Source organism: Lithobates pipiens, unplaced genomic scaffold, assembly GCF_037356315.1.
Source record: "Lithobates pipiens isolate NorthernLeopardFrog02 unplaced genomic scaffold, aLitPip1_a1.2 Scaffold_8, whole genome shotgun sequence".
Taxonomy (NCBI): domain Eukaryota; kingdom Metazoa; phylum Chordata; class Amphibia; order Anura; family Ranidae; genus Lithobates; species Lithobates pipiens.
Window position 1 is genome coordinate 441,829,887 of NW_027507903.1, and position 13,607 is coordinate 441,843,493.

The 13,607-nt window shown below is 46.1% G+C and overlaps 1 protein-coding gene across 3 annotated transcripts in view; it reads left to right on the top strand.

Annotated features, from left to right (window-relative positions):
• The window catches only part of LOC143960057 (proton-coupled amino acid transporter 1-like), a 165,234-nt gene that overhangs the window by 63,778 nt on the left and 87,849 nt on the right, over positions 1 to 13,607 (top strand). The window lies entirely within an intron of this gene.

A 13,607-nucleotide genomic window follows, 5' to 3' on the forward strand; every position in this document is an offset into this window, starting at 1 on the left:
GTGACATGCCAAGTCCTCTAACTCTTGGGATCTTTTCCTGATGCTGGTCAGTCTTAAAGTGGTTCTTAGACCCCTTTCACACCAGGGCGTTTTGCAAGCGCTATAGCGTAAGAAATAGCACCTGCAATCCACCCAAAAAAAGCTGCTCCATTGTCTGTAGTGTGAAAGCCAGAGGGCTTTCACACTACAGCGGTGCGCTGGCAGGACGTCAGGGAAAAGTCCTGCCAGCAGCTTCTTTGGAGCGGTGTGTTTACCGCTGCTCCCCATTGAAATCGATCTGTCAGGTTTTTGGTGTAGAGGCAGCTGGGGGACAGTTGCAGCTCAGATCGATGCTGCAGCCATCTAGGTGAGTATACACAGTATCTCACAAGAGTGAGATACTCACATTTTTGTAAATATTTTATTATCTTTTCATGTGACAACACTGAATAAATGACACTTTGCTACAATGTAAAGTAGTGAATGTACAGCTTTTATAACAGTGTACATTTTCTGTCCCCTCAACATAATTCAACACACAGCCATTAATGTCTAAATCGCTGGCAACAAAAGTGAGTACACCCCTAAGTGAAAATGTCCAAACTGGGCCAAAAGTGTCTATTTTATGTGACCACCATAATTCTCCAGCATGCCTTAACCCTCTTGGGCATGGCGTTCACCAGAGCTTCGCAGGTTGCCACTGGAGTCCTCTTCTACTCCTCCATGACGACATCACAGAGCTGGTGGATGTCAGAGACCTTGCGCTCTACCACCTTCTGATTGAAGATGCCCCACAGATGCTCAAAAGGGTTTAGGTCTGGAGACATGTTTGGCCAGTTCATCTCCTTTACACTCAGCTTCTTTAGCAAGGCAGTGGTCATCTTGGAGGTGTGTTTGGGGTCGTTATGTTGGAATACTGCCTTGCGGGCCAGTTTTCGAAGGGAGGGGGTCATGCTGTGCTTCAGTATGTCACAGTACATGTTGGCATTCATGGTTCCCTCAATGAACTGTAGATTCCCAGTGACGGCAGCATTCATGCAGCCCCAGACCATGACCTTCCCACCATCATGCTTGACTGTAGGCAAGACACACTTTTCTTTGTACTTCTCACCTGGTTGCTGCCACACACGCTTGACACCATCTGAACCAAATACGTTTATCTTGGTCTCATCAGACCACAGGATGTAGGTCCAGTAATCTATGTACTTAGTCTGCTTGTCTTCAGCAAACTGTTGGTGGGCTTTCTTGTGCATCATCTTTAGAAGAGGCTTCCTTCTGGGATGACAGCTATAAAGACAAATTTAATGCAGTGTGCGGTGTATGGCCGGAGCACTGACAGGCTGACCCCCCCCACCCCTTCAATCTCTACAGCAATGCTGGCAGCACTCATATGTCTATTTCCCAAAGACAACCTCTGGATATGAGCATGTGCACTCAACTTCTTTGGTTGACTTTTGCAAGGCCTGTTCTGAGTAGAACCTGTCCTGTTAAACCTCTGTATGGTCTTGTCCACCATGCTGCAGCTCATTTCAGGGTCTTGGCAATCTTCTTATAGCCTAGGCCATCTTTATGTAGAGCAACAGTTCTTTTTTATTTTTTTCAGATCCTCAGAGAGTTCTTTGCCTTAAGGTGTCATGTTGAACTTCCAGCGACCAGTACGAGAGAATGAGAGCTATAACACCAAATTTAAAGCGGGAGTCCGCCGGGAGTTCCGCCGTGTGTTTTTTTTTTTTTTTTTTTTTTTTTAAAGCCAGCAGCTACAAATACTGCAGCTGCTGACTTTTAAAATAAGGACACTTACCCGCCCAGCGCGCCCGCGATGTCGGCACCCGAAGCCGATCTCTCGATCGTCTCTCGGGTGCTGCCGCTGCCATCTTGGGTATGGGAATCAGGAAGTGGAGCCTTTCGGCTTCATTTCCCGGTTCCCTACTGCGCATGCGCGAGTCGCGCTGCGCAATAGGGATGGACCCGCTGCCTCTGGGATCTGTGTGTTTCCCAGCAGGCAGCGGGGGACTTTCGGAAAGGGGCGTAGATTCTGCAGAATCTACGCCCCCTTCCGCAGATAGCTATGCCGGAAGTGGGTGCAGATACCTGTACTGTACAGGTACCTGCACCCCCCTCCCCCCTGAAAGGTGCCAATTGTGGCGCCGGAGGGGGGGAGGATTCCAATGAGCAGAAGGTCCACTTTAGGGTGGACCTCCGCTTTAACACCCCTGCTCCCCATTCACACCTGAGACCTTGTAGCACTAACAAGTCACATGACACCAGGGAGGGAAAATTGCTAATTGTGCCCAATTTGGACATTTTCACTTAGGGGTGTACTCACTTTTGTTGCCAGCGGTTTAGACAATAATGTCTGTGTGTTGAGTTATTTTGAGAGAACAGCAAACTTACACTGTTATACAAGCTGTACACTCGCTACTTTACATTGTATAAAAGTGTAATTTCTTCCGTGTTACATGAAAAGATATAATAAAATATTTACAAAAAAGTGAGGGGTGTACTCACTTTTGTGAGATACTGTAGGTTTGTTTTTTAAACTTGCACTTCTCTTTTAATACCATCATACCATCAATACTATCATCACTGCCATCTAGTGGCCAAAAGGTGGTATACCTCAATGAGAAAACTAGAACACAAAAGAACTATGGGTCACTTTGTTCAATTTCCACGAATGTGCTTCTGACATTCATGAAACTGTTTGTTTTTTTTTTTTTTTTTTTTTAAACAAACCCTTTAAAGCAGTGGTTCTCGACTCCTGTCCTCAGGACCCACTAACAGGCCAGGTTTGCAAGATAACGTAAATACATCACAGGTGATATAATTTGCAGCTAAGTGATTGCAGTATTCTAGTCTGCATCTCCCTAAGGTAATACTTTAAAATCTGGCCTGTTAATGGGTTCCGAGGACAGGAGTTGATAACCACTGCTTTAAAGGGTAATATTCCCTTTAAAGGGTCTATTCATAGGCTTTAAATAAAAATCACAAATTACTGATCTCCAACAATCCGTATCATAGTTCCCAAAAAGAGCACTATACTGTAATGCACATTGGAAAGGAAAGCTATCACTATTTCATACACGTCTTAATGGAATTGATCTAAAGACAATGCATCAACATAGCAGATGACAAAAACATTGTCTATATATTGACACTATACTTTCCAATGCTGCTAAAGCAAGGTAAGGTGATTATGTAGTGAGTAGGCAGACAAGGGAAATGTTGCAAAACCCCTAGATCAGTGGTCTCCAAACTGCGGTCCAGAGGCTGGATGCAGCCCTTTGCTTGCTTTTACCTGGCCCTTGGGGCACTTTTCCTGCCACTGATGTAATGCACTATTCCTTCCACTGACACCCACAAATTGGCATAATTCCTGTTACTAACATTAACAACGGGGCACTATTTCTCCCACCGATGCCAGTACAATTTTCACTCCCAATGGCCACAGTCCGGCCCCCTTAAAGTCTGACTGTCAACTGTCCCTCTGTTTAGAACGTTTGGAGACCCCTGCCCTAGAACATTTTATTTTTTCTTGTTTAATCTATACTACAGGTAACTTATCACAATTGTATCCTCTACCCTCAAACTCGCTTTCCTTCACCCCTCTTTTCCGCCCCACAGCTTTTTTATATAGATAGATAGATGGATAGATAGATTATATATAGATATATATAATCACCATGTCTTTACCCTTTCTACTGCACTCATCAATTCCTGCTAATTTTGAACTTGCATACGAGACCTGTGTCGTTCATCCCCCCCCCCCCCCCCCCCCCATATAAGTCATACTCCCATATTACCTCTCACCCTTCTGCTTCTCCTAACATCTAGAGATATTTACCCAAATCTTGGACTGCTATCATTTTACCTTTTGACCAACACCCCTGGCACCCCCATAACCTTTAACAATGGTCACAATCTACGCAATCTGGTTTCTATTCCTCTCCTTCCTAGAACCAGCCTCCCTTTTCCTATGCCTTCTGGAATGCCTGCTCTGTATGTAACAAACTCACCTCTGTCTGTGACCTTTTTATCACAAACTCCTTTAATCTACTTGCAATTACTGAGACCTGGCTTCAAGAATCTGACTTTCCCTCTTGCTGCCCTCTCCCATGGTGGCCTCCTCTGCACTCACTCTCCCAGGCCTAGTGGATGAAAGGGAGGTGGAGTTGCAATCCTCCTCTCCCCATAAAGCATTTTTCAGGTCCTTCATTCATAACTCACTGTATTCCTCTATTCTCTCTAGTTTATGGACCAGTATCAAGCCACCTTGATGACTTCTTTGCCTGGCTACCCTACTTTCACTCTTATGAAAATTCCCACAATCATTCTCGGCAACTTCAACATCCCCATTAATCTTTTCCTGCCTTTAATCACTACCTTTTCAGCTTCACACTCTCCTTTTTCAGCTTCACACTCTCCTTTTCTTCCTCCACCTCACCTTTCATCAACCTAACAAACCACACTCTCCAATCCTCCCAAGATCTCCTGCTCTCCAGCTCCCTTGTCACCTCCTCCCATGCTCGCTTCCCAGGACTTCTCTCATCCTTTGGAACCCCCTACCCCAATCTGTCCGACTATCTCCTAATCTATCCATCTTTAGACGATCCCTGAAAACCCTTCTATTTAACCACTTAAGGACCGCCGCATGCCAATGTACGTCATCACAATGGCATGTACAGGCACAAGCACGTACATGTACGTGCTTGCCTTCCAGCGGGTGGGGTGTCCGATCAGACCCCCTCCCGCTGGATTGCGGCGGTCCGTTTTGCTTCAGGAGCGATCCGGGATGAGGAGATGGCCAGTGGTTTTTGGCCATCCCCTCTCGATCGCTCCTGGTGAATGAGAAGCTTCCTCCCACTGTGTATAGTAAACACAGGCAGGGAGGAAGTGATGTCATTTTCCTTGGGGCGGTCTTATTGACCGGGCTACGAGGAGAAGACAGAAAGCAAGTGTGCACCAACACTACACTGACATGTAGGCACACACAGGCACACAACCCCCCCCCCCCCCCCCCGTCACAATGTCGCTGATTGCAGTGATCATTTATTTACTGATCACTGCATTCAGTGTCAGTTGTAAAAGTAAAAACTGTCAGGGCAGTTAGTGTTAGGTCCAGAGTAGCCCCCTACCACCCCCCAATAAAGGTTTAACCCCCTGATTGCCCCTAGCGTTAACCCTTTCACCCCCTTTTGTCAGTGTCCCTAAGCGATCATTTTTCTGATCGCTGCATTAGTGTTGCTAGTGTCACTAGGTAGCTAGTTATTTTTTTAGGTTCACCGCCAGGTTTTTATAGCGCTAGGTACCCCCATATACTACCCAATAATGGTTTTAACCCCCTGATTGCCCCTAGTTATCCCTTTCACCAGCGATCACAGTATAAGTGTCACTGGTGACGCTGATTAGCTAGTTAGTTATTTAGGTTCCCCGTCAGGTTTTTATATAGCGCCAGGGACCCCATATACTACCTAATAAAAAATTTGAACCCCCTGATTGCCCCTAGTTAACCCTTTCACCAGTGATCACTGTATAAGTGTTACGGGTGTCTCTGGTTAGTTTGCTTTTTATAGCATCAGAGCATCCACCATTTATAACCCAATAAAGGTTTAACCCCCTGATCACCCGGCGGGTGATATCAATTAGGTTTTAGGGTCAGGGTCTGCGTCGCCCCAGGCAGCGCTAGGTTAGTGCCAGTACCGCTAACACCCATGCACAAAGCATAAACCTCCCGTAGTGGTATAGAATCTGAACAGATCAATATCTGATCTGATCAGATCTATACTAGCGTCCCCAGCAGTTTAGGGTTCCAAAAAAACGCATTGTTAGCGGGATAAGCCCAGATACCTGCTAGCACCTGCGTTTTGCCCCTCCGCCCAGCCCACCCAAGTGCAGTATCGATCGATCACTGTCACTTACAAAACACTAAACACATAACTGCAGCGTTCGCAGAGTCAGGCCTGATACCTGCGATCGCTAACAGTTTTTTTTTGGTAGCGTTTTATATTTAAATCTGGAAGGCAGTGCTTGGTTTTCGGGGTCCCGTACGTGGCTAGGCTCCCAAAAAGTCCCCCACATGTGGTATCCCCATACTCGGGAGAAGCAGCTGAATTTATTTTGGGGTGTAATTTTACTTATGCCCATAGCATGTGTGAGCAATATATCATTTAGTGACAACTTTGTGCAAAAAAAAAAAAAAATTGAATATTCCTGCAACTTGTGGCAAAATATAAAATATTTCATGGACTCAACATGCCTCTCAGTAAATGGCTTGGGGTGTCTACTTTCCAAAATGGGGTCATTTGGGGGGGTTTTGTGCTATTTTGGCATTTTATGGCCTTCGAAACTGTGATAGGTAGTGAGGAGTGAAATCAAAAATTTGCACCCTTAGAAATCCTGAAGGCAGTGATTGGTTTTCGGGGTGCCGTACGCGGCTAGACTCCCAAAAAAACATATGTGCTATCCCCGTACTCAGGAGAAGCAGCAGAATATATTTTGGGGTGCAATTCCACATATAACTATGGCATGTGTGAGCAATATATCATTTAGTGACAACTTTTTGTAAACTTTTTTTTTTTTTTTGTCATTATTCAATCACTTGGGACAAAAAAAAAAATATTCAATGGGCTCAACATGCCCCTCAGCAATTTCCTTGGGGTGTCTACTTTCCAAAATGGGGTCATTTGGGGGGGGGGTTGTACTGCCCTGCCATTTTTAGCACCTCAAAAAATGAGATAGGCAGTCGTAAATTAAAAGCTGTGTAAATTCCAGAAAATGTACTCTTGTTTGTAGACGCTATAACTTTTGCGCAAACCAATAAATATACGCTTATTGACATTTTTTTTACTAAAGACATGTGGCTGAATAAATTTTGCCCTAAATGTATGACTAAAATTCAGTTTATTCGATTTTTCTTATAACAAAAAGTAGAAAATATATTTTTTTTTCTCAAAATTTTCGGTCTTTTTCCATTTATATCGCAAAAAATAAAAATCGCAGAGGCAATCAAATACCATGAAAAGAAAGCTCTATTTGTGGGAAGAAAAGGACGCAAATTTCGTTTGGGTACAACATTGCATGACCGCGCAATTACCAGTTAAAGCAGTGCAGTGCGAAATTGTAAAAAGACCTCTGGTCCTTAGGCTGACAATTGGTCCAGGGCTGAAGTGGTTAAAGAAGCCTATCCTACTTCTTACTAATGCACTGTGTTTTTACTTAATCCATCAGCCCATCTCCCACAGTTTTTACCTTTTTGTATCACTTGACCCTCCTGCTTGGATTGTAAGCTCTAGCGAGCAGGGCCCTCTGATTCCTCCTGTACCAAATTGTATTGCAACTGTAATGTCTGCCTTCATTGTGTAATGGGCGGCTCAAACTATTGGCGCTATATAAATCCTGTATCATAATATCATAATTATAGTTTTTTAAAAAAGCTAGTACCGGATTTGCTGAAACATGTATCCGGCAAATAATTTTACACATGCGAAGCATTGCAAAATTATAATAGAGAGTTTCCATCGTTATACAAATTGGCTTGGATACAAATAATACACTTCCAAGTATTTTAACATAGTTATAATAGTTGACATGAAATCAAGAAAAGAGAGAGAAGGAAAACAGGTGATAGGGAGGTCAGAAAAATACAATGACAAGAAAAAGTATCTGAACTCCATTGAAATGAACGGTTTTTGGTTTTCCAGTATTTTACCATACAAATGAGATCTGATCCTCATTTAAAGTGGTTGTAACCCTAGACAAAAAAACAAAAACAAAACTAAGACCCTGTTCCTTTAAGCCATGCTGTACAGCACACTGCTTTTGCTATGCCATTTTTCCCTTCCTATCTTGTAAAAAACCTGGTTGATCCTGCCAGTTAACGTGTCCCCCCCCCACCTCTGCTGACCACTGTAATCATGGCTGCTGAGTCCTGATTATCGTGGTCAGTTTACATGCCTCCATCATCGGCTGCTGTGCTCTGACATTCTCTCCCCTCTCCCTCTCTCTCTCCCTGTCATTGTGAGAGCGGCTTTCCTGCCCGACCCTCCTGCCGCTATTCAGCTGCATAATGCAGAAAATATACAAGTATCCCCTTGGGATTATGCTGCCATTCACTACAGTGGAATTGTGTTTTTTTTTTTTTTAAATGAAAAGGTTAAATACCTTTTTGTCACCCCACAGCTGTGTGGTCAAGTGATCTCCCTGTGCTGGCTGGCCCCGATCTCTATGGAGAGAAGCGGGAGGGGCTGTGATTCCCCTAGGCTGGCCAGGTGACATCACAGGGGAATCTCAGCCCCGCCCACTTCTCTCCATAGATTGGGATCGGCAGTACAGGAGGATGGTGTGACAAAAAGTATTTAGCCTTTTCATTAAAAAACAAAAAAACAATCCCCCTGTAGTGAATGACAGCATGCCCGGAGGGGATACTGTACATGTAAAGTCACATAGTGACTTTACAATCACTTCAAGTCACAACAATAGACAAACACAATGTGCTCAAGCTGATGACACACAAACAAATCTAATTTCATCTGTGTCTTTACTGAACACACCCATTAAACATTCACACAGCTGGAGGAAAAGAAGTGGACCCTTGGAGTTAATAGCTGATTGCTCCAGCACTGTGGCAGCAGTACATTCAACCAATAGCTTTCAGAAGCTCTGGATCAACCCTGCACAATGTTCAGGAGGAATTTTTAACCATTCATCTTTACAAAACTGCTTCCGCTCCGACACATTTGTCGGATGTTAGATGTAAACGGCTCTCTTGAGGTCATTCCACAGCATCTCTATGGGTTTAAGGCTCGGACTATGACTGGGCCACAAGTCGCATTTACTTTTTCTGAAGCCAGTCTTTGGTGGATTTACTTTGATGCTTAGGGTTATTGTCCGGCTGCATCACCCAACTTCTACAACACTTCAGCTGGTGGACAGCCATCCTGACATTATCCTGTAGGATATTTTGGTAAACTTGGGAATTCATTTCCCCCTCGATGATGGTAAGTGGTCCAGGCCCTGAGGCAGCAAAGCAAGTCCAATTAATTATGTTCCCTCCATCATACTTTACCAGATGAGATGATTGATGTTTTGATGTTGATAACCTGTGCCCTTTTTGCACCATACATACTGCTGAGTATTTTTCCTGAACAATTTTAGCTTTTTGTTTAATTGGTCCACAAAACATTTTCCCAGTAGCGTTGCGGTTTGAGAAACGTAAGATCTGCCACAGGGCCCTTCTGCCGAGCCATGAAGGCCAGTGCGTGTGTATAATATATATATTGTGTGTGTGTGTGTGTGTATATACGTACACTCAGCGGCCACTTTAGGTACACCTGTTCAATTGCTTGGTAACACAAATCGCTAATAAGCCAATCACATGGCAGCAACTCAATGCATTTAGGCATCTAGACGTGGAGTAAACTTGCTGACACTCAAACAGAGCATCAGAATGGAGAAGAAAAGGGTATTTAAGTGACTTTGAACATGGCATGGTTGTTGGTGCCAGACAGGCTGGTCTGAGTATTTCAAAAACTGCTGATCGGGGGGGGTGTGTCCGGATGTGAAACAGGGAGGACGTGCCGCTGCAGAGCTCCGATCATCCTTCTCCAGAATCCTCTGCCATCCTCCCTGTTCGACGACCCGAAGAGCTTGTGGAGTTCCCCTACCTTCCTCAGGGCATCGGTGGTACCGGAGGAGCCGGTTATTGCGGGGCTGAGCGCCTCCGTACGGGAATCCTCGGTTGCGGCCTACTCAGCCTGGCGCGGCCGGCCGCCATCTTGAGGCCTGTGCGGACCTGTGAAGCCTCCGGAAGACCGCTCTAAAATGCGGCGATCGCGGCGCGGAGGGCCGCGGAGTGCGGGCGTGGTCGAGGCGGCATCTGTGGAGGAGCTGTTGTGAGGAGGGACGGAGAGGTAGCTGGATGCCGCCGTCCGCGGCCGGAAGCATACCGCCGCAAATCGGTGCCATATTGAGGCCTGTGGAGACATCCTACCTTGCCAGGAGGGGAGGTGAGTGCTAACTCTGTGGCCAGAATCCAGCTCCGCCGGGCAGTGACTTGGATAGGTGGCAAGGTGACCAGCTGGGAGCCCTTGTTTATCTCCATATGAGCTGTGCTTCTCTGCTGTAAACTCTTAAAGGGGAACGCCCTATTGCTTTAAATTTCACCCTGCACATTGTTGGTCTGCTTGCTCATGCCCTCAAGAAGTAAATCTGCAACAAAGGCCTCAACTCAGCCTGCGCCTTGCCCCAGTGACATTCTGAATCAATTTAAAGCACTGTTAGCGGACATGGAGCAGGCAGCGCCGGCATCGGCTGAGCCTCCGGTGACTCCACCAGCAAATGATACCACTGTTATTTTGGCGGCAATTGAACAGAGCAGAACCTCATTGTTGGTCCGCATTGATCATCTAGCGGAGGAATGCAATCTCATCAGAGCAGACCTAGACAAATTTAGGGGTAGACTCTCTGAAACTGAGTCGCGAATATCTGTCACGGAGGACATTACTGCCCGCCATGATGACGCCATTCGTAACCTGCAGCGCACTGTGCAAACGCTAGTGGCTAAATCTGATGATGCAGAAAATCGCATGAGAAGGAATAATGTCAGGGTCCTGGGTCTCCCGAAGGGGGCGGAAGGGGATCGCCCGGCAGAATTTGCAGAGGCCTTCTTTAAGACTCTTCTCAAGTTGACTGAGGTACCTCCGACGTACGTGGTGGAAAGGGCACATAGGGTACCAACGGGTTGGGGTACCTCAGGGGCCCCACCGAGGCCCTTCCTTGTGCGATTCCTCAATTACAGGGACCGGGACCGCATCCTCCGGGAGGCTCGGAAGCATCCAACTCTGCCCTTTGAGAATACGGTGGTACACCTTTATCCTGACTTCTCCGTCGGATTTACAGAGACGACGCAAAACCTTCACAGATATCAGAAGACGGCTGAGGGAACGGGATTTTAAATACTCCATGCTCTATCCTAGTCGCCTACGGGCCCAGCATGAAGGCTCAGTGAAGTTTGATTCTCCTGCGGAGGCAGATTCATGGTTGCTGTCCCTGAGATAATTGTTTGGGCCTACCTGTCCAGTTGCAGCCTCGGCGGCTGCTGGGGTTTTTTTCTGGTTCCCTTCATCAGGTTCGTTGTTCATGCCCCAGTTTGAGTACCCCCGAAATCTCACCACCTAGGTATTTAAAGTTGAGGATGCTTTGGCTCATCCTGTCCGGGGTGGGGGGGGGGGGGGGGAAGAAGTGGGACATGGTTATACTTCTCCTTCATACTCAGGTTTCAGGGTGACTCTTGTCCGCACCTCAGTGGGACTCCTGTTATGCCATATGCTCATCCATCACGCTGGGACACCTACAAAACCTGGGACTGAGGAGGGACGCACCTTTGTGCTGCCCATTTGGGTGAGTTACAAGTCGCCGACAGGCATCGGGGAGCTCTATGGACGCGGACAATGTGTTTATGCAAGTTAGATTTTTTGCACTTTTTGTTTCTGTGTTTTTGTTTCTTTTTGGGAACGCTGGTCCATCTGACCTGTAGTACGGTCATGCCCTTCAGGACTTTTTTTTTGGACAAGGTTTGGGAAAAAGCTGCGTGTACCTGTTGTTGTTTTGGTTTGCTACACGGCGGCAGGGAGTTTACGGGGGTCGGGTTAAGTTGCTTAGTATGTGCAGCCTTCCACTTCAATTATTTTGTTCTTTCACAGATATGTTATATGACTGAAAATCATACCCAACTGTATTTCATCCTCTCCTTACGGGGGTGCCGTTTAATGTTTATTGAGTTAACAGGTAACAATGGCAGGATCCATGGTTAATGTGGTATCTTGGAATATCCGAGGCCTGAACGACAAGTTTCGTAGAGCCTTAATGTTCCAATATTTGAAAACGATCACTCCGCATGTGGTGTTTCTGCAGCAGACACATCTGGATGGGAGCAGAGTGCTGGCTTTACGTAGAGCTTGGATACAGAGGGCGCTACATGCGACATACTCCACTTATTCTAGGGGTGTGTCTATTCTTATTAGTAAAGCGGTACCCTGCACCATACATCATGTCATCTCAGACCCGGGAGGCAGGTTCTTGATTGTTGTTGCTGATCTCAGTAATTGCAAGATGGTTTTGGTTAACGTTTACATACCTCCCCCTTTTCAGGTACAGATATTGTATGATCTATTGGGTAAATTGGCACCATACATGCATCTTCCACTTCTTATAGCAGGGGATTTTAATGCCATACTCTCCGCTACGTTGGATTCCTCTAATACGTCTAGGGTGGCATCAGTTGACCTTTCTGCGTGGGCGGCTACGGCCTCCCTCACAGAATTATGGCGGTGGAAGAACCCCTCCACTAGATGCTATTCTCATTTGTCCAAAACGCATAGATCCTCTTCCAGAATCGATTTGGCTTTTGCTAATGCATCCATGTTGCAGTTGGTGGGTGGAGCCAAATATTTGGCAGGGGGCATCTCAGATCACACGCCACTTTCAGTACACATTGTTCCTCCTTCGGTTCTTAAAGGAGGGGCATGGAGATTGAATCCGGGCTGGTTGGAGGTGGAAGAGGTATCATCCCAGGTGGCCCCACATTATAATAACTATTGGAATGATATTATAGGGTCTGCTGCTCCCCCAGTGGTATGGGATGCATTTAAGGCATGTATGCGAGGCCACTATATTTCAGCCATTAAGCAGGCACACAGATCCCATAATCAGAAAGAGCAGGAGCTGCAGGATAGGGAAAGGGTTTGTGCACGGGCTCACGCCAACGACCAGTCTGATTTTACGTATGAGGCCTTGTTAGAGGCCAGGCGCACACTTGCACTTCACTTCGCTGACTTGACACATACCTCTAGAACAAAATCTGCGGAATCCCTTTTTGAGCAAGGGGATAAAAATGGTAAACTGCTGGCAATGTTGGTGGCAGAACAGAGAATACAAACCAATATACCCTGTATTGGGAATGCTAGGGGGGATGTACTCGCTAACCCTACTGATATTATGGACACGTTTGTGGAATATTACAAGACACTGTATGCTCCTATTCCGGTCTATGATTCCCAAGAATTGGATGCACTGTTGACGTCCCTTGAAATCCCAGTGCTGTCTGCAGGGGATAGGGAGGTGTTGGAGGCTGACATAAACGAAAAAGAGATTGAGGCAGCTATAAGGGCTTTCCCCCCTCACAAATCTCCTGGGCCTGACGGTTTCAGTATTGAATGGTATCGGCTGCATATGGAGGACCTAGTTCCTAGGCTTAAAACCCTGTTCTCTTACTGTCTCAAGCACCAATGCCTCCCTGATTCCTTAGCTGAAGCGCAGGTGATTCTTCTTCCGAAGCCGGGCAAGGACGTTTTGTCCTGTTCATCCTATAGACCCATAGCGCTGTTGAATCAGGATATTAAAATATTAACAAAGGTTCTGGCTACCAGACTCTCCCAGGTCATTACCACTTTAGTTGACATAGATCAGACGGGTTTCATACCGCAAAAATCTACTGACACAAATCTTCGCAGACTGTTTGCTCATTTGCAGATGGAACACGATAGGACGGGTACTAGGGTGGTGGTGTCTCTGGACATGGCCAAGGCCTTGGACTCTGTGGACTGGCAGTATATGTTGGCAGTTCTACGACACAT